We start from the raw sequence: 22232 nt of genomic DNA, 5'->3' as shown, positions 1-22232 counted from the left end.
GGTATTTAAAAAAAACTGACCTAAAGCAGCATATCCAGTTACCATATTTTCAGGAAGAATCCAAAGACTTAATTTTTTAACAAACAGCCTGAACAATGATATGGCCTTCTTCTGATCACATATTCAGTTTTAGTGGAGGATGAGTTAAAGGATGATGGTTGCCATTCCACCATTCCTGGTTGTAATTGCATAAAGAAGGAGAGCAAAGGCATCACTGCATAATTCATCTTAAACGCGTGCAGTATCTTAACTGTCTTGGCAGTGGGCAGCCACTGAGTGCTGCTGATTGATGGAGACGAAAGGATAGATGTGTCCCAGGAGCATATTTGCCAATACAGCTGGTCCCTTTTGGGTGATAAAATCAGAGGAAATGAAAGGTACTTATGCAAAAGAAAAGAAAGAAAAACAAAAAATAATTTGTTTGTAACATCATATTTTTGATTGTTTTAGAATTTCCATTTTTAGATGAATTTCTCACTTGCGTGAATTGATGAAAGGAAGATTTTGACTTCCAGTATTTTTTGCTCTAGCTACCCACTTAGTTTTCCTTTCTACCTTTTTTTCAAACGATCGCATTGTGTTCTGTGCAACCTTGCATTCACACAAGGAATGCACTGAAGGAGCAGGGTTGGGACTTGAGGCTTTGTATCAACACAAGTGTCTCCCATAATTGCCTCCTGCATATACTCACAGCAAAATCATGCTCAGCAGGGAGCTTTGCCTTGACAGCTGCCCCGTGCAGCTTGGATTCAAAGCACTAGAATGTGGAATAGACAAATGAGCTCTCCTGTGGGCAAAGGCAGATTATAAGATATGAAGACTGAGACGTAACAAATTTCTGCAAAGAAAGATCAACATGAAGATATCAACATCCCTCAAACATTCACAGTGTGAGGTTAATTTATCGAACTCATTCATTCTGTTTCAGCCTATGGTTACTATATTCTCAGTGTTGTTCTAGGATCCAGGGGTGCAACACTGAAAGAGACACAGATCTCTGATGTTTGTATGCAGTGAAATGGAGGAAAGACACGAAGGAGAGCAAAGAATCCCAGTAAACAAATAACATCATCAGATGAAGTTGAGCATTGTGGAGACACACAGGGAAGGGAGGAGTGGCAGAATTTAGCGGTATTGCTTCACAATTCTAAGGACGTGACTTGCAAGTAATGGGAAGTATTGGGAGGGCTGTGCTGTGTGTGTATTTGGGAGGGATGCATTACTCTAAGGAAATAGTAAACACAAGAGTCTGGGCACAGTGTCCCCGAGTGCTCAAGGAACCCCAGGAAGCCAGTGGAAAAGGAGACAAATGAAACTGTAGACAGAAGATCAGAGAAGGCAGGGAAGGGAATCAATGTAGACCATTGCCAAAACTTTGACCTTTACTTCTATGGACATCTTGAGAAGAAGCAGTCTCACATCGTCTATGCAGGAATACCAATTAAGAGGTCATTACAGTAGTCCGGTGGGAGTTAGTGATGGCCAAGCATGAATGGCCGTGCGTGTGTGTGTGTGTGTGTGTGTGTGTGTGTGTGGTCAAGTTCCGGTCATATTGTAAGGTAAAGCTAACAGGATGTAGTATGTGAGAGAAAGACATTATTTATGAATCTAAAGTTTTGCAGTGAGTCACTGGGGTTTGGAGTCTTAGCTGGGAATTGTTAAATGTTACTATATTTGGTTCTTCACAATTAATGGCTACTTGGGGTAGCAGACTCAAAACCAAGAATGGAGATGTCTTTTTTTTTCCCTTTGCCAACTTGACACAGGCTAGAGTTACCTCAAAAGGAAGAACCACAATTGTGAAACTGCTTCTTTAAGACTAGACTGTAGGTGAGTCTGTGGGGGCATTTTCTCAATTAGTGACTGATACAGGAGAGTCCAAACCGTTATAGGTGGTGCCATCCTGTGCAGGTGGCCTGCATAAGAAAGCAGGCTAAGCAAGCCATGGGGAGCAAGCAAGTAAGCAGCACCCATCCATAGCCTCTGCTTCAGAGTATCTGCCCTGCTTGAGTTCCTGTCGTGGCTTCCTTTAGCGATGGGCTGTTACCTAGGAGCTTAAGATGAAATAAATTCTTTTCTCTTCAAGTTGCTTTTGGTTAGGATGTTTTATCACAGCAATAGAAACTGAATTAAGACAGGAGACATGAGAGCTGGGCTTCACATTTGGAAGTTGTCCACATACAGGCTATATTTCAGGTGACTGGGTTAGGTGCACGTACCAGTTCTAATTCTCAGCCCAAGTGCCCATGACAGTCATGGAAATCCTTCAGTTTCCACAGCTTTGATATACTAAAAACGTGTTCAGTGACCACAGTCTCCTTATTAAACAAGCCTTCATTTTATGGTTTGGACTTGTTTACTTTATGGTTTGAATGTTGTTTCTTCCCAACAAAGCTCACATTGGTACTTGGTTCCCATGGTGGCAGAGTTAGGCAGTGTTGTCTAGTGGGAGGTGCTTGCTTTAGAAGAACAGGGATCACGAGTGGATTTCACTCCTGAATGACTGCCGGCTCTTAGCATGAAGTGCCTGGCTTCATTCTAAGGGTGAATTTTCGTTATTAAGCAGCCCCATCCTTTGTAATTCTTTCTCTGGCAATTGCTGGATTGCCCATTTGTCTCCTGCCATTAATTGAGTCATCGGGATGTCATCAGAAGAGGCCAAGCAGAGCACAGTGCCTTCCCTACCTCCGAGCTGTCAGCCAATGCAACTCTGTACTTCTTTCTTTGCAGATCAGCCAGTCTCATGTAGTCTGTGCTAGCCACAGAAAACGTACCAAAATTCTTGCTCTCTTTCCTTTGTGTTTGACTAAATTCACTTTTCTCAAAAGCCAGTAGTAACATCCTTTTATAATTTGTTTGCCTTTAAGTGATCCATCCATACATAGCAGAATACTTCAAGTATCTACCCAACAAAGAAAATCTCTTAAAGTGTGTGTGTGTGTGTGTGTGTGTGTGTGTGTGTGTGAGAGAGAGAGAGAGAGAGAGAGAGAGAGAGAGAGACAGAGGGACAGAGGGACAGAGGTAGAGAGACAGACAGAGACACAGAGAGACACACACACACACACACACACACACAGAGAGAGAGAGAGAGAGAGAGAGAGAGAGAGAGAGAGAGAGTAGTAGTAGTAGTAGTAGAGGAGAGAAGAAGTGGTTAGAAAAGACTTTCCAAGTCAATAGACATTTGTTCTCATTTGGATAAGGCCGACAACATAGGCTGAAAATGTATTATTTTTATTTGGTCATATTTGCATAAAGAGCAATATAAAATGCCAAGAAAATTCTGATCATATCTTCACAAACTTTGTGTTCATCTTTACCATCTGATTACTTATTCATGCTAATATAATTATTCTCAAGTTCTCTTTCCCTGCCATATAAATCTGCATCATTGGATAATTTGATAGCTTTAAATTTTTAACACTTGTGGATAATGGGCTGTGCTGCCCAAATCCCCCGAGCCAGGAAACCCTCACCAAAGGGATTTTTCCCTTTTTGCCTACATCCATGCCTCTCTTTCTGAGCAACCTGAATCCAAATGGTCAAAGTAAAGATAAAGTGGCTCAGGCCTTGCACCCTTAGCTAGCTGGGAAGGGTCACCCCATTTTCCAGAGCTCCACGGCTCAGGTACATTGCTAAGGATATATTCCAATCACAGTTTTCCCTCTGCCCAATGCTGTCTGCTTATTTTCCCTTGGAGGACTCAGTCACCAGTGTTTTGCTGCCTGCACATCAATGTCTGTCTTAGCGACTTCTCTGGGGAAATCATCTGCAGCGTATCCTATCACCTTTCCCTGGAAAATTCTAGGGGGATGAGTATTCCTCCCACAACTTACGGAGTTGCCCAGATCTCTTGGTCCTAGTCTTCTGTGACTCACTTGGCTGCTCACCAATTTTCTGCATTGTGGTGATACCATTTTCTCCTAGTAGGAGCCTCCTACAGCCTTCTTTTCTGTGGGTTGTCCACTGTAAGCTACAAAGATATGGCAGGAGACTGCAGACTGTAGGCAAGTGAAGATATTACAGCTAGATATGATTGAACTCAAAGTGCAAAAGAGACTCTGAGATTTCACTGAGCAGAGGCCCTCAGAGATACATTCCCAGAACCCACATACCTTCCTTCTTCCTCCCTCCCTCCCTCCCTCCCTCCCTCCCTCCCTCCCTTCCTTCCTTCCTTCCTTCCTTCCTTCCTTCCTTCCTTCCTTCCTCTCCCTTCCGTTCTATTTTTCTTCTTTTCTGTTTCTGTTTGTTTGGGTTTTTTTTTGGTTTTGTTTGTTTGGTTGGTTTTTTCTGGTTCTGTTTGTTTGTTTGTTTGTCTTTTTCAGACAAGGTCTCTCTGTGTAGCCCTTGGTTTTCCTGTAACTCACTCCATAGAACAGACTGGCCTTGAACTCTAAGATTTGCCTGCCTCTGCCTCCAGGGTGCCAGGATTAAAAGTGCAGTCCACCTCAGTCTCATATGTTTTTATTTTCAAAATATCCCCCAGCCTATAAGTATTTTTATTCTGAAACTTCCATAATATAAGTTTTCATTCTCGTGTAGGAAAACCCTCCTGTCAATCAAGATGATGTCTAGGATGATGCTGAGGTAATTTCTAACTCCTGAGCATCAGTGCCAGGGGGCCTGGCCCTGAAAGTTAGTCAGCAACTCGATGTGCAGACGCATCATCTTAGTTTTCCTATTATTCAGTGACTCGCATTCAGTTGTCCCCAAAATACAAATGAAAATTCCCAGGCAGGACACTGACGTCAGCATAGACTGGTACCATATTTATTGTGGAGAATTAGCAGTGTGCCGAATAGTTGAGGGTGGTCGTGCTATCTTAGCCCTTCCACCATATTCACCTTTACCAATACGTGTTGCGTCAGCTCTCAAGCTCTGTCTTACTCTATTTCTGGCTTTAGCTTTAGCTTACCTTCTAAGTCAGCTGCCATTTATCTGTCTTGCTTCTCTGCCTCTAAACTTGCGATGTTGTCATCTCCCTGAATCTTTTTGTTTTTGTGGATTTATGCCTGAAAGAAAAAGCTCCCTTGTTGTTTTAGTAGGTTTAGAGAGAAGCCAAGAAAGCACATCTTCATTCAGGACACTATTTTTAACTCCAAGTTGTCCAAACAGTTAAACTTTCTGCAACAAATCTAATTTTATCACAAAGTTGTAGAAAAGTCAAAATTATGAAATATCGAAACTAATTCCCAAGAGTATTCTGGGCAGCATTAATATCTTGGCTACTTTGAATTTAAATCAGTTTGAAATAAAAGTAAAGAGGATTTCTATAATTCCATATGAAATATATTAAAATAGCATTTTCACTATAAGGATTTTAAAATATAGCATGATAGCTTACAATTTTTTTTAGCCTTTTCTAGGTAAAGAGTTGCTTCTTACTCTCAAACCTTCTAAGTTAGAAAAACAAGGAGAAAAGAATATTTTCCCTTGTGAGATTTTCTTATCATTAATTTCTGTCTTCTGTGTCTCTTTTTCTTTAACCTCAGTCTTTGTCAGGTGATAAAGTTACTTATTTTTAAAGTCATGGATACGGTTCATATTTAGAGATGATGAAATGTGCCTTTCTTATTGGCAAGTCAAAGAGTTAGCTGAAGTGCACTTTGCTCTTGAATGTTGATGGGCAAGCCTGAGCAACACAGTAGCAAAGACTGGAGAATGCACATTTATCAGACATAATGTAAATGCATAGCACCTTTTTAAAACTGCAAAGCAATGCGTACCCTCGAATGTGTCTGTTGAAGCTGCGTTCCAAAAGCATTGGATGATCAGTAAGACATTTTTGTTTTAGAACAAGAGTTCAAAGTCTCTTTTCTTTGAGGGGTAGGAAGACGCTGTCTTTAGCTCAGGGCATTGACAGCGACTTGGATTCACTTTCTAGTCACACTTTTTTTTTAAGTACGAAGATAAATGCATCCACAGGAAGCACAGGGTTGACATTATTTTTAAATATTTCAAAAATGCACAGCAAGATTGAGAGAATAATGAGGAAATATATAAACCCAAACTGATACATTAATAACTAATTCAAAAACCTCCTTCCTGAATTATTAGACTAATCTCCAATTGTTACACTGCCTGTATTTTGTTGGCTTTGACATTTTGTGGTCATTAATGGCCTTTTTAAAAATTATACTCTATTTCTCAATTGTTAGTTTGCCATGCTAATGAAGCAATTGAATATTTAATGAAATGCTTTTTTTTCCTTTTTATATACTGATTAGCTTCCAACCTGAATGCCTTTGTCAGTCTTCTAATTTGTTCCAAGCTTGAATGTTTGTCAATAGACTGCCTTCTCTTGGAGACTTACAGGAATATCACTTCTTTTATGTGACTTCTAGGAACAAATTACAATGGAAAGAATACTTTTTTGTGACAAGCAAATAATGCTGGTTCTTACCATGGCAATAGTATTATTGTTAGATATACCCATGACAACACACGTTAAGTACCTGAATCGCATCTTAAGTTGAAACACATACCTACACACAGGGTGTGGAGGTGAGCAGGGAAAGAGAGGAGAGATGGGAGAGGAAAGAGGGGAGAGGGGAGAGGGGAGAGGGGAGAGGGGAGAGGGGAAAAAGGAGGGGGAGGGGGGAGAGGGAGAGGGAGAGGAAGAGGAAGAGGGAGAGTGAACTTTTTTTTTTAACCAGTGAGATTAAAGCTCGTAGGAACACAAACATGGCCTAGATATCTTGGATTGAGTTGAGTGAGAAAAATCCAGTATGTGTTCTTGGGAAGCCTTGGACTTCCAGGCTTTGATGAAGCCTCCTGGTGTGCCCTGGAACAATCATTTAATCAGCCACAGAACAGCCGCATTGCACACACTTTGTGGTTGCCCGAGACAAAGATTATTATAGCAGACCCTAGCTTCTCCAGTAGTGTAGGCAAGAAAACAGACGGTACTTTCTTAGGAGCAGAGAGGACTTGAATGCTGACTAGTGGGGGTGTTGACGAGATGGAAGGGGTCAATGCCGAATGAAAGTGCCTAGGGATGGAGGACTTGTGGTATTTCTGCAGCAATGCTACCACGTTCTTAAGACCTCCAGGTCTGAGGTTTAGACGACAGAGGGCAAATAAACAAACTCCCATGCACCTTGAGGTCGTGGGATTTCAGGCTGAAGAAGAACATACACAGAGGTCCAGTAACAGAGCTCAGAGTGGTGGTTCTAAATATTAGGGCCTGACTTTTATGTCTCTGCTCTTTCTCTGCTGGACAGACTCCACCGTGGGAATATAGACAAGGAACCCTTAGCTGTGCAGACAATAGCCCTGGGCCCAGGACTGGACTAGGAAAAGAAAGGACCCAGAGCAGGTAGATAGAACTTTCTCTAAATGGAAGATGTGACCTGATTACTATGGAACTAAAATTACATTGAAATTAAGTGGAAATGTGACCTGGTTACTGGTTACCAATAACACAAAGTCACAATAATAAAGGCTCAGCACTAATGAATAGTTATGACTAAAATCCTGAAGAAGTGACACTTTGAAGAATGTGCTCGGTCCATGATCCATTCAGTCACCCATTTGTTTCCTCGGGGTGAGTTGTTCGTTTTACCATGTACTATGATGCATGCTACAAGAGTAAATGAACGTTGTCCCTCTGTCTGTGAGTGTGCTATGTGTGTGTATGTAACTGTGTGCATCCCTGCAGGTCTAGAAGCTGGGGTTTGAAGTTGAGTGTCTGCCTCTACTGCTTTCCACTTTATTTCCTGAGGCAGGGTCCCCCATTAAAGGGGAAATGTGCCAATTTGATTAGACTGACTGGGCATCAGACGCTCAGGATCTGTTTATCTTGGAAAGGCCCCAGCACGGGGATCCCAGATGGCACTTCCATACCCTTACATGAAGTCTGCAGGGTGCCTACTCATGTGTGTGTAGCAAGCACTTTACTTTGCTGAAACATCTTTCCAGTCTCACACATTAATTTTTTAATTAAGTGCAAACTTTTCCATTGTTACTGTCTCACGAGTCCAATATTAGGATGCAAGGATAAAGGAAATAGGTAACATTTTGTGGGATATGTTCAAAAGGTATAATGCAGATATCCAGGACGCTTTTATGTTGAAGGGATTGAGAAAGGAACTCCTCAGGCTGAGGCTATAGAGGACAGGTGCAGAAGGAGGGAGGGAGCAGGGCCATTGATTAGATTACAGAGAAGGAGTAGAATCAAAGACTCAACAGCTTTCAATGCCTGATATATGAGTTAATCTCTCCAAGCCTTCAGTGCACTTCTCACCAGGGCATCATTGTACTGAGATTAGACAAGTAAAGAAAATGCCATCTAGCATGGAGAGGGTGTGATCACATCGCCATGCCAAGATGGTTCTTGATTGATATCGATAAGAACAATGAACGCCGACTAAGCCTTGTATTTAGTAAAATGGTGTCTGACGAATGAGTCAGAAGGTGGGTCACACAAGAAAGTATCACTAAATTCGGATTTAAGTTCCCACTTCAGTTGAGATACTTTAAAGGAAAAAAAAATGTGTAGGTGTAGTTTAGACTACAAACGCCTCCCACTGAAGAAGTAGTTCATGTCCTGAAAGGCCAAAGATCGACATCCCAGTTAATTTCTTTGTTCCCCTTGGTCTTGATCTCTGCTCTCTTTCTATAAACATAATCGGCCTCAAACTATCCTCGTGGGTTCTCTTGGCCTTGCTGCCCAGGACTGCTGGTTTCGATGTTCTTTCTATCTCTTCTGTGCTATTGCAAAGGACCGAGGGATGACAAATGATCAAGATTACCAAATATGAGTCTTCCCAGGACTTGCTGACTTGAGGTTAAAGTGTTATGAGCAACCTTATTTCTCTCATTATTTCTTCATACTAAATCTTTTGTCTTCTGCATTCAAAACTATGCAATAGGAATCTATGTTGCTAGTTCAGCACCATGGTTAGGAGCAGGACCCTGGAGTCAGGCTGTCTGTGTCTGAATTAAGCTCCATTATTCATTCATTAGCTGTGGGGTTTAGGTAGTGATTAACTTTACTCAGTCTTCCTCAGTGGTGACAATCATAAGTACCTAAGTTGCAGGGTTGCTATAAAAAATGGACTTGAATAATCTGGATAATAGAATCATCCCTAGTGTCTTTTATATAAGAAAATGTTAATTAATATGATTGGAATATTATGATGGTTATTCTTCATTTGTCATCTTGTCTGAGTTTATAATTGCCATGCGTGTGTGTCTATGGGTGCATTTCCAGAAAGGTTTAACCGAAGAAGGAAAACCACCCATTATGCGGTGTTTGCATCCATGACTGACTAGAAAGGAGAAAGCAAATGCAGTAATTTATTCTCGTTTGCTCCTGACTGTAGATACAACGTTACCAGCCATCTTATGCTCGCTACAGCATCGCTGCCAGGATGGACAATTCCTATAAAGGACTAACCAAAGCAAACGTTCCTTCCATTGAATTGCTACTAGTCAGGTATGTTGTCACAGTAGCTAGTAAAGTTAACTAAGTAACTAATGCGAACACTTGGTACAAAAGGGGTGGGGCTGTTGCTGTGACAACTCGAATCTGAGCGTGTGGCTCACAGGCCTTTGGGATGGATATTTATAGTAGACATGTGGAAGAGTCCAGGCCTGCACACTAAAGAAACTCTTCCACCTTGTGAGTGTAAGGAATGGGTCATTCCTGTGGGGGTTGGCAGACCAGAATGTCAAGGGAAAAGTGGACAGTGGAGGACTGGCTCATAACTCTGTCAGAAACTAAGCTAGAGGGCATTTGTCTTACATTCTGGCAGAGAATCCGGGTGCATTCTGCCTGTATCCAGAGAATCTGGATGCTTTCTGCCTGTATCCAGAGAATCTGGATGCTTTCTGCCTGTATCCTGAAACTTTGAACGAGGCTGAATTAAAAGTTGGTGGCCTGATTTCTCTGGGTGGGAGAAAATTTCAAGACAGCATAGCATTCTGGAACTGCTATGGCCGTTACTCTCTGCACTGAATCAACTCTCTTGTAAGGAAAAGCAGAACGAAGTGACAGTGTGAAGTCTGGCACAGAAGATGGACGTAGGCAAGTGTGAGGTTTTGGAAGAGAGAGTGCAGATATTAGAAAACCTTGCACTCTTCTGGGGCAAGAGGAAACATTCTCCAAGGATAAAACCTCATTTCCTGAAGGCCATCTGGGGAAAATGAAACTTCATTTGAAAGGAAAGCTCTTCAGTGGAGAATGTTGCTGGTGAAGGTTCCCCACTCAGAGATCTGTCCAGGGAAGTATGTCAGGACCATTATGCAAAGACCTCTGAATCTGTGCTCCAAGGGACAGGCTGCATCTGAATTTGGCAGCAGAATGTGGTGGGTGTCACCCATGTGCTGTTTTTATTTGTTTGTTTTTTTATTTTTAATTTCAAAAACATGTCTTTTATCTCTTTTTATTTTATTTTGAGATTCATCATCATCATCATCATCATCATCATCATCATCATCATCATCATCATATCACTAACCCCTTCCTTGACTTCTCTCCAAAACCCTCTCCTGTACCCTCCTTGCTCTCTTTCACATTCATGGCCTCCTTTTTTTCATTGATCGTTGTAAATGCATTACATATTATATACATATACAAACACATATGCATATGTATATTCTTAAATGTAACCTGCTCAGACTATACAATGTTGCTTGGATATGTTTCAGGGCTGGCCATTTGGGACACTAAGTAAACAATTGTCATGTTCTTCCTTGGTGAAGACTATTTTTCTCAATATGGCCGTTCCTTAGTCTGTAGTTATTTGCAATACGGCTTTGCAGGCAAAAAAGAATGGTCATGGAAGCTTACCATGAGGTTCTAGAAAACAGCCTGTGGCTAGCCAATGCAAGGCCATGGCGGGGGTTAGACTCCCTGCAGGGAAGCCACTAGGGGCCAATGCACAATGAAGCTCAAGCTGCAGCAGCCACTGAAAGGTTTTGGAGATGTCAGACATCGGGTAGAGATAGTTGAAGGAAAAGAGTGGGACTAGCCTAGGAAAGGAGTCTCCCTCTCAATAGGCAGCAGACCTGCAGGAGTGGGGCTGCCAAGGCCATTGGAACCAACAACATTCTCTCAAGAACTCCACAGATATTGGATATGAAGCCACAGTTTGTCCTGCCGGGTATGGGTCTCCCTCTAGACCAAGCTTTTCTTGCTGTGGACCTGTTTTATTCCCGTTCGTGTGTGTGTGTGTGTGTGTGTGTGTGTGTGTGTGTGTGTGTGTGTTATATTAGAAGTATGTAATTTGGTTTAAAAAAGAAAACCATGAAGGACTAGACTCAGAATATGAGCCAAAAGAGACTTTTCTGTCTTAAGCTGATGCTATCATGTGTTTTGTTTACAGCAATAAGTAAAGTGACTATTGGATGATTACTACTTGCGGCTCCTTCCTATAGGAAGAACACACTCCCTTCTCATGTTACTCCCCAGAGATAGGCACAGCAAAGTGACCCGCTCCTATTAATGAGATGGAGTAGGGGGACCTGATATATGTGACTTTGAAGGGCAAGATTTTATAGTGAGAGCAGCTCTCCAGAGACAGATACTTCAGAACAGCTATGCCTGTGAGTCCAGGAAGCAAGACACCATGGAATAGGCTGGCACTTCAGTTGCTAAAGGCCACTTTCCTGGGGACAAAGAAGCTTTCTGGAGGAAGGGTGTCTGCCATAGTGCATAACGAAGAAAGTGAGCTGATTTTTAAGATAATTGCTTGTCTATTGCTATTACTTGCTCATTGTCCTGATCTTTGCAAACCTCACATTATCCTTTTTTGTTTTGACAAAGATTGACAAAGAAATATAAGGAAAGCAAAGTTAGTAAAATTTGTTGCCTGACCATTTATTGAGTACTGACTTCTGAGAAATGACGTTCTTTTGACAAATCCATTGCCTTGTTCATTGAGCCCTCATTTGGAACATCCCGGAAATCAGTATAAATTTAACTAGTGGTTCATTTACCTGTTAAAAACGTTTCACTAGTCATGAGCAATGGAAAAGCTTTCGATTACTATTCTTCAACTTAGATGGGATAACGTTTTTATATTTTAAATATAAACCAGTATTACCATGACTTACCATAAAAAGATACTGATATAACAGAAATTAAGTCACTTGACTCTTTGAAAATATTTTGCAATTACATGCAAATATGCATAGAGAACTAAAACTCATGATATGTAAACTCTGGACACTAACATTTTTGCAAATATTCCTACAATTTAAGAAAAAATTATAGAGTTTACAATGATATGTAGACATATATGTCTAAAAATCTTAAAGATCAAAGCTATTGCAAAACAACTTTGTGTTAATAATCACTAAGAAATAGTTTTTTTTTAATTAGAATTTTCTCAAAACTTTTATGAACATACCATATCTTCTCAGGCTCCGAGAACTGTAGAGGAGGATGTTTTCATTTGTAGACAGTTATGGTTCTCTTTTGGGAAGGAAAACTATGCTCAGCGATTTTAATATCCACAGATAAAAGTCTGAGAATGAAACAACGGAAGATTCAGATTTGGGGCAGTGAAAAAGGAAGGTCAGAGCCGAAAATTAACCCATTCAGCGCCAAAGAGTTTTGCAAAATTGAGAGTTTGGAACTCAAGTCAGAGTATGGAAAACTTTGGAAGATGATGTGAAGCAGTCTTAACCTTTTTAAGAACTTGAAACAAAATAAAAATCTAACCCAAGTAGGCATAATGGGCATAGTTAGACTGGGAGGAAGATGGTGTGTTCTGGTAGAGGTCTGCATTAGAACAGAGCAGACTCTGTCCTGGCTCTTGAGTAACTGCAACACAATTGTTATTTAAACCTGGGTCCCATTTTCACTTGTAAAACTGAGCTGAATCAGTGGTACTTGCTAAAAGTCAGGTCAACAAACTGCTGAAGATCTATGACATTCTGTAACAAAACATGTCCTGTCTTTCATTTGTCCCTCATACCCCCATCTCTCTGTATGTGTAGGCTAGAAGTTAACCTCAAATGTCACTCCTTAGGTTCGTGCCATCTACCTTGTTCATGGAGGAAGTGTCCTCTGGCTTGGGGCTTCCTGACTATGGCTGACCTTGGAGTCCCATGGACCTGCCCACCTCTGATTCCCCACCATGGGAATTACAAATGTGTGTGGTCATGCCTGGCTTTGATTATTGCTTTCACGCCTTCATAGACCGGGTGTGCTTAACTAGGGCCTAACCAGGTTTCATTTCTGCCAGGCGTGCAGGTTACCAAGTGAGTTATCTCCCCAGGCCAAAGCACACTCTCTAAAAAGCATTTGGTAACAAGATCTCGCTTATACATTCATCACTTTTGGGGAAATTGACCTTTAGGAATGATGGAAGATATCGTGATGGTTCTCTAATCCATTATAAGTCTCATTTCCTTGTCTTTCTCTAGTCCAGAGGCTGGGAAAATAGATAGTGAATTGAAAATATTTGCTGGACTAACAATGTAGCTCAGAAGTAGAAAGCTTACAAGGTCCCAGGTTCCACTTTTAGAAATATAAGAAATAATAGATACAATGTAACAAGTGTTCCTCTCAGTGTTTCCTGCAAATAAGGATCAGTCTTCTCTGGTGCATCCTACCTCAGCCTTCAACCAAGCTCAAGCCTGTTTAGCACTTTTGGGAAAATACTGACTTCCTGGATGCATGTTCGGCCTGTCTTACATGTCCTTTACTCCCAGAATTTTTTGTTTTGTTTTGTTTTGTTTTGTCTAGAAAGTAGATTTAACCGCTGGAGCAACGACCATTTTGTGACTGGAAAAGTTCTGTGAAAATCATAAAACCTTGCCTTTGAGCCACCAAGCCAATATCAAAGTCTCCAGACCTAAGATTAAATTAGAAAAAAATTTTAGTTTGCTAAGTCACTGATTATTTTATTTATTTTTGTTTACAGCTTAGTAAACATCAACTCTTAGAGGCAGTGAAAGAAGTTTTCCTTGAAAAGACACTTCAAATTCAGGTCTCTCAAATTAAAAAGTGAACACCAAGTTCAAATTTGACATCAAAAAAATTCCGTCTTAGTTATGGCTTTACTGCTGTGAACAGACCCCATGACCAAGGCAACTCTTATAAGGACAACATTTAATTGGGGGCTGGCTTACAGATTTAGAGGTTCAGTCCAGTATCATCAAGGCAAGAACATGGCAGCATCCAGGCAGGCATGCTGCAGGAGGAACTGAGAGTTCTACATCTTCATCTGAAGGCTGCTAGGAGAAGACTCACTTCCAGGCAGTTAGGGAAGAGCCCACACCCACCGTGACACACCTACTCCAACAAGGCTACACCTCCTAATAGTGTGAACAAAATAAAAACTTAAAAATAACATTCATTGCTTCACTGCTTTTTCTTTAATTGTCATAGAACTTATATATGTTGTGGTAGGAACTGTAATTTACCTACTAAGAACATGTAAGTAAATATAAACATATGTTTATTTTAGAATATTGTCTTGCAATGTAAGAAGATTACATATAAGGTATGTAAATGATCTTAAAATGAAATATTAATTAAAATGGATATTGCAGCTGTTGAGTTAAATGAAACTCACCCTGAAATATCTACACACATATGAAGGCTTTTCTTCACTTGTTTTGTGAATCAAAATCTTGGTTGTTGGCCTGCTAACATGAGCATAATTACAGCATCCCATCTGTCACGTGACCTAGTGGAGTTCAGAGTATCTCATAACTGAGCAAAGGCTTGTGACTAAACATTACCATGGTCCACATACTTTTACACAAGAAAGGGCGTGCTGGGCCAGCTAGATGATTACCTGAGTTTGAGTCCAGGGTCTCACCTAGTGAAAGAAGAAAACTAGCTCCCTTGAGTTTTCTCTTGACTTCCACATATGTATCACGGTGCAAGTACTTACTCCCTTTCCTAAAGTAAGAAAGAAAGGAAGGAAGGAAGGAAGGAAGGAAGGAAGAGAAAGGAAGAAAGGAAGAAAGAAAGAAAGAAAGAAAGGAAGAAAGGAAGAAAGAAAGAAGTAATTCTAAAAGAAAGAGATTGTTTGGAATAGGGACAGCGTATCTTCCAGGTTTGTTGAAAGTTTAGCAAAGGAATGAAATCCTTAATGGGTCCTATTACCTCCTCTACTACCCCACAGCACTTTCCCTGCAGTGGGGAATTCCTGAGTCGTTGGAACTCATTGTTGTAGACCTATGAACAGATTAAACCAATTGAGGAAAATTGTCTATTAATCCCCCAGAGGAAGTATTAGCAACAACCCTGAGAAAAAATTATTTTTAAAATGAGATGATTTCTAGAAAACAAAAAAAAAATGCTCTGTGAGAACTGGAATTTTTATGAAACGGACCATTGAGTGTGTGCAAATGTTTTTCTGGATAACAAAAGAAAGTGCAGCCATGGGAAATGCTGCAGTGGTTTTGGAATCCTCTATTTTGCTTGCTGGGTCATTTTATGACTCAGGAAACTCTGCCCTTTGCTCAGGGTGTTCTCCAAGGAGTCATGGACATATAGTCCGACTCAGTTTCCCAGCTATTGAGGAAACCCAAACTCCAAGGCTGCTTTAGAAAGCACCCTAGGAATTCAGATGCACCTGTTCTCTGTTCTTGCTCTATTCTGTGCTGTCCTTTGGGGTCCTTAGGGCTCACACTTTCACCCTTTCATGTATGGTCATACCAAGAGAAAAAGCCAGGTTTGGGGGATACTGATGCTCATACATATTTGGAATCATTGTAAGTAAAATGATCCTAAAATATTACTCCATGGCTATAGCAAACTCAGTAAAATGAGGGTCCCCAAAGCCAAAATCACATTAGATTCATGGTAAAATCCACTCCCGGGAGCTCAGGAGAGTGATCAATACTTGTAATCCTGCTACTCTGGAGACAGGGACAGGAGGATTGGCCAGTTTAGGCTAAGTGGTGGATGGAGTTGAGCAGAGGAGGAGGAGACACCATCCATCTTCAGTAATATAGTCTGGGAAATTTCATACTCTATTACTTCTCAGTAAAGGGCCTCTACCTTTCCAATGGCACAATGCAAATTCAATATTGGAACGATGATTTAGAGTATCCGTATATAGAGTATTTAGAGCATTATTCCACACATAATGGGGGTACAATTAATTTTGGTGACATTATAATAAAAAGACATTTTTCATCAATAAATAACAATGATTTTTTTTTTAAAAAAAGAAACAGTTTAACACACGCATTCTAAACAATCACAAACGGGCCCTTGCAAGGCTGCAGAAAATCAGGTATAGTTCAATAGAGAGAGATAATCTATAAGATAGCTGGCCAATGCTTTTCAAAGGTAGTTTTCAAAATGAGAAAAATCTGAAAAACTCATGGCCAAGAATAGCCTAAAGAGACATGACTAGTGTAATTCAGAATCCTAGTTGGGATCCTAAATAGAAAAGGAAGGTTATGAAAAAAGTAATGAAATATGGCAAACCATGGTTCTAGGTCCATACTACCTGATTAAGCATTTGCTAATTATAGGAAACATATTAAGCTATTGAGAGCAGATCATGATAGTGACTATTGCGTGCGATTGGCCACACTAGAATTTGGCATGCAGTTATGTGTGTAGGACCAAAATGAGTGGGACCAGAAGTCGTTTATTTTTTTTTACTTATATTTTCTTAGATGTTGAAATAATCACATAATTACATTTCTTGGGGGGAGAGACTGAGTCTAAATATGAAATCCATTTTTGCACATATTCCCAAACATATAGCCTGAGATAATTTCATTCAATGTCTTTAGGGTTTTCACAGCAACCAGTTATATGAGGTTAGGTGTGGGACTTTCCACTGCTCAGATCATGTTAACTCAAAATCATTGAGATTTGGGGATATTTCAGATTTTTGGGATTAGGGATGCCGGATACCTAATGTAGTCTTTCTCTCAAAATCTAAAACTTTTCTTTAAAAATAACGCCTATTAAAAACACTGGAAATAAAAAAAAAAGAATTACCAGGTCTTCCTAAAGCTCAGTTAAGAAAATGAAGCCAGAAAAAAAATACAGAATCACAAAGAGTATAATACAGGCTCGAACAGAGAACATGAACTGTTAGGAGCTATAATACTTTTGTTAAATTATAACTTGAAATCTGTGAATCAGCAGAAGCAACCAGCAAGTTCTTTCTCTGGGTTGGCCCCGAAGTCTGTATCAGAATGATAAAGAGGAAAGCTGTCTGCTGTAACCTATGCATTATGTGGTAGAGGTAAAAACAACCTTTCCAAAATAAGGGCAAACTCCATTTCAAGTTCTGTCCACAGTGTTACACACAAGTCTATATCATATGGCCACTGAACTCCCAGACTTTTATATTTTTATGGGTTTCAACCAGACTTTTCAAGAAAGTCCTTTTTGGAGAGACGATAGAGTATATTGTTTCTCTTGGAGCTGGTGGTAGGCAAACAGAATGGGGAAGAAAAGCTAGAAAGCCTGGGCACTTGACAAAACACATCATTTTGAAAGGCAAAGTGTGGCAAGTCACTATTTATCTGAATAAAGAAAGCTGAACACTCGGAGAAGCATCTCTGAAAGGGTTCGGTCAACACCAATGGTTTCACCATCAAGGGCCCGCTATCACCACTCTTTAACCGCCTTTCTTCTGTGGACGTGAAGCCAAGCTGCTGGACCCCTTGAAGACATCATTAAGAGAGTGTCTTTTTCTTTTCTAACCAAGTCTGGATCCCCCATTTGCTCCTCACCTCACCCCCTCCCCTGCTTTCTTTTCTTTTACAAATATGAAGCTAACTGACCACTCCCACTCCCGGAGTACAAATTTATGATTGAGGTAAACTGATCTAGCTATCTTAGTTATATCTACTGCAAATGCTGAATCATCTTAAATTACACAGAATGTATATCCCTCAAGTTGTCCTAGGCTTATGCAATTCAGTTCTAGAGAGGAACACTGACACTGACAGATCTTGCACAAATCGTGTTGATCTCATGGTCTCCCCTGAGCTGAAAATGAGGGCATTGGGTTAGGGCTCTCTGGTTCTTTGGGTGTGCGTAATTGTGGTTTAGCCGGCACAGAGAAAAATCATAAACGCACATGTAGACACTTGCTTTTATTGGTCTTCAAATCACTGTTTTTTATAAAATTATAATTATTAGCCTTTTTTTTGAGTGAGCAGCTGTTTAGCATTAGAAAAATACAATCAGGATTAGCCGTTTTTATTAAATATTTAGTGTTGCCTACTTTACAAAGCGATTTACAGACATTAGGAATATTGGTATAGACAAGTTATAGCTGTAATTTCTTTTTCAGTCCCCAAGGTAAAATATTCAGTACTGAAGACGCCCCCTAGGCAATTCCCGAACCCACCAGTGCCTCCTTTCTGCCAGGGCGGGTTCCAGAGCGGTGCTGCTCTCCTCTGTGCAGCCTTCAAACGCGGCAAACCTACATCATACTTCCATCACCATGTTTCCTTACATTTCCCATTAGGAACAACAACAACAACAACAACAACAACAACAACAACAACAACAACAACAACAACACCCAAACGCAGCAGCATTTTCTTTAAAATGCCCCCGAGGATGAAGCTCCACACCGGTGTAGGGATGCGCTAGATCCTGCCCCACCGCTCTCGGGTGCTCGGTTCCCTATAGTCTGCGCGGCCGGGCGCGCACCTGAGCGGCCAGGGCTGAAGGGCGCGCAGGGCGAGGCCAGGGCCGCCCTCCTCCTCCGCACTGGCCGGGTCGCCCGCCTGTCACCTGGCACCTTCCGCCTCAGACCGTCTTCCAGGTCTCCGAGCCTCACCAGGCAACCCCAGTTTTCCCCATCTCCCCCCAGGCCCCTGCCCCTCTGCCGGCGCGCGTCCTTTCCGCGCTCGCCCGCCGCGCCCCCAGGTGTCCCTGCAGCCCGGCCCCGCCACCTCCTTGGCCGCCCCGCCCCGCTCCGCCGCTCCGGGGCTCGGGCCCGGCCCCACGGTCTCCCTCCCACCCCCGTCCCCCCTCGCGCCCCTCCCCAGCGCGCGCTATTTTTAGCTCGTCCTCCGCGCGCCGCCCGCTCGGCGCAGCTCGCCGCCGCCCGCCTCCCGCACGGCGCGCAGCGCCCCAGCCTCGCGCGCCCCCGCCGCCCGCGCCCCGCCGCGCCCCGCCGGCAACTTTCCCTCCCCGCTCGGCCTCCTGCCTCGCCATTCCCTCTTGAGCTGCGGAAGATGGCTGTTTGGAGAAGGGGACGAAGTTAGGGGCTCTCTGGCGCGGGGCGGAGGAGGGCGCGCAGCCTCGGCGGGAGCGGGCGGAGGTGAGTGGCACCGCAGCCGGGGCTGGCGCTGCCCGGGAAAGCCCTGGGAATTGGGGGCCACGCGTGCTCCGGGCGCGCCGCGGCATTCCCTGTCGGGCTCTCTGGGTTGGCAGCATTTCTGTCGGGACTTCCACGCCACTTGCTTTGCATCTTGCAGCCCGGAGCTTGGTGGGTACCATTGTCAGAAGTTGGGTGCTGGGTGGTGGTTTTGGTGAAGACCTTGGCATTTGACTAGGCAAGCCAAGGCGAGGGTCGCTGGCCAGATTTTTACCTCGCCCTTCTGCCCCCCCCACCTCTTACCCAAACACACACCCTATTCCTGTTGGAACCAAGCTATGAATGAAAAGTTTGTACTGCCAACATGTTGCTTGAGGGGAGAAATACTTAGTGGGGTACCTTTGATGTTTGGAGGGGCGCTTCAGTTCCAAGTCAGTACGGCGGAGTACTGGGTTTTCAGAAAAGTTCAGGAGGATGGAGGATGGGAGATTAAGCAATGCAGTAACCAGTGGATGAATCTTAAGCTCATTGGGGTAAATTGAGGGTGTCGCAGTGGGGATGGGATGCAGCGAGGACAGGGGGGCGTTCCCTGATCCCTGATTGCTTAGCTAGTAGCTTGCCTCTGAGGACATCACCCACTTGTCGGCAGTGAGAGGCGCTGGTGTCAGAGGCCTGTGTGTCTGTGGAAGACAGTGGGACCGAGCCGCCCTGCAGATCCAAGGCACCCTGGCTTTGCAGTTTACGTGATGTGGTCTTGAAGACGTCTCTCATGAGTGAGTTTCCTAGGCTCCCATTTCAGGGAATTCTGTCACTGTCACGTTTGTTTTCCCTGTCGGGAAGCTGTGTGTTTTCCTCTAAGAGGAACTTCGAGATTAACTGTTGCTTTTTGAAATCTGTGAGAAGTGCAGTATAGCTGCATATACGTATCTCACGACTACATTTATTATGGAAGTGAGATACAACGGGCCTAAAAAGTTTAACTCATACCAGAAAAGAGGTGAAGAGCTAAACACCTCCTCTAATGGTTTACCGCTTATGCAACTGAATATTCTTGGTGGGCTGAGACAGTTTATAGGGTAGAGATTAGGAACTCCTACTCCTTGGAGCATGTTCATGTTGCCAAACCTTGTAGGAATTATTGAAATCTAGGAAAATGGAGTAAGTTCACATGAATTCATGTTACAGAAAAAACAACCTGAAGTCTTTTGACATTTTAAAAGGTCTAGATGTTATTTTCTGATGCCCTAGAAATCTTTTTAATTCTGTAATTAGTAACAGCACAGAAGAAGTTGCAGTTAATAAATGAGGGCAATTTAACAATCGGGTGTGGAAAAAGATACATTTTGAACTACTCTTTGGTACTTTGGATGTTTATTATGGAAATTATTGTGACTGAAAATTTGTTGTTTTATATATTTCTTGTTTACTAAGAATAAATGGTTTTTCTTATCCTTTTAAACCACTGTTCCAGTTTGGACCAATTTACTTACACAGACATCAAGTCATTAATGTGCCTTCTGGAAACTCTTTATGTTCAAAGTGCTTACCAGCATCTCTGTGTTTCCGAGAGAACAAGTGAGTTAGTCGTGTAGTTTGCCATTTCTCCTCCTTAATGTTGGCTGGAGCAGCGCTCGAGAGAAAAGGCATTTACTGTTAACATGTCACATGTGGGAAGAAGCCTGAGATATGTTTCACCTAGGAAACAGGCGCATCTGCAGTGGGGATCCCGAGCCTGACCTTTGATGGGTTACTTGCTAGAGGAGGAGAGATGTCGTCTCTGGCTGTCTCCCAAGTTAATGATCTCCACTGCAGAGTGGACATTATAGGTGGACAGAAGGTATGCAGGAGGACGTTAAGAGTTTGCAATGAGGTACTAGTTGGAAGATAGGAGGCAGATTTTCCTTTCTACTTGTCTTCCTGTTCCTGTTCCTCTGAAGTGCAGTCTACTGAACTGCCTTCATTGGGAAGTCAGACTCACAATGCCCTGGGACTGTCATAGTAATCTATTATCATGTGTAAAAATGATGAGAATGCTCCTGAGACTAAAAGATGATTTTTATATGGTTACAATTGTTTATGACTATTTTATTATAGACTTTGTGAGTTATCCTCATTGTCCATAATTACTGCACACACATGCATGCACACACACACACACACACACACACACACACACACACGCTATAGATTAGCTTCTCTCTGAGGGTTCAAGGAATTTTAAAGCTTAATCTTTATATCATAAGGCTAACTACAAGATAAAAAGTTAACTACATTAACGAGACCCATAACTCATACTATGCTAATATTTTTAATCTAAGGGTATATTAAGTTTATGTGCTCTTTATTTTTATTAAGGTGATTTTATTGAATTGTTTAAACATTACAACATATTATACTCTACACCCTCTCGGAGGGGAATGTGTATGTTATTCTTAAATAGAGATATGGAAGAATAGCTAACAAGGAGAGTCATTCGAGAAACATATGGACATGATAAAATCCTTCTGTATGCAGCATCTGTACCTCCTCATTAGTGAATAGTGAAGCTATGGACATTTTTGTGTGTGTGTGTGTGTGTGTGTGTGTGTGATTACATCCAAATGTGGCTTTTTTATTTTTGCTTCAATTGATTTTTTTGTTTTAAAATGTAATTTATATTTATGTTTAAGTTGGTGGCGACTTTTACTGCTTGAAGTCCTTGTCTCCTAGTGAGGATAGCATACTCAATTTTATTATAAGCATTCACAGGTATGTATAACTTTTTTCCAGGTTTGTTATTCTTAGATTTCTTGAAAGTTACACACACACACACACACACACACACACACACACAGAGAGAGAGAGAGAGAGAGAGAGAGAGACGATCTGTTTCTGTCACTTCTTAATTACAAGAGCAAGCTACTATGACCATATCGTTAATGTTGTCCCTAGATGTTCAAGCCTGGTCTCTACAGGTGTGTAGAACAGGTTCAAGTCATTTGTTATAGCTGCGGTGGGTAGGGTCTTGCTGTAAGAGAA

The 22232-nt window shown here is 41.9% G+C and overlaps 1 protein-coding gene across 9 annotated transcripts in view; it reads left to right on the top strand.

Moving 5' to 3' along the window:
* The first annotated feature begins 18983 nt into the window (after nucleotides 1–18983).
* Nucleotides 18984–22232, top strand: part of Hdac9 (histone deacetylase 9) — an 863837-nt gene continuing 860588 nt past the window's right edge. For 3 of the 9 annotated variants that reach the window (XM_087554692.1, XM_087554689.1, XM_087554713.1), the window contains exon 1: nucleotides 19013–19217. The gene's annotated coding sequence lies outside the window, so the exon portion shown is untranslated. 9 annotated transcript variants of the gene reach the window in all.

Source organism: Rattus norvegicus, chromosome 6 (genome assembly GCF_021556685.1).
Source record: "Rattus norvegicus strain SHRSP/BbbUtx chromosome 6, alternate assembly SHRSP_T2T, whole genome shotgun sequence".
Lineage (NCBI taxonomy): Eukaryota > Metazoa > Chordata > Mammalia > Rodentia > Muridae > Rattus > Rattus norvegicus.
Note: the sequence above shows the minus strand (reverse complement) of the source record. Positions and strands in the feature narration are given on the sequence as shown.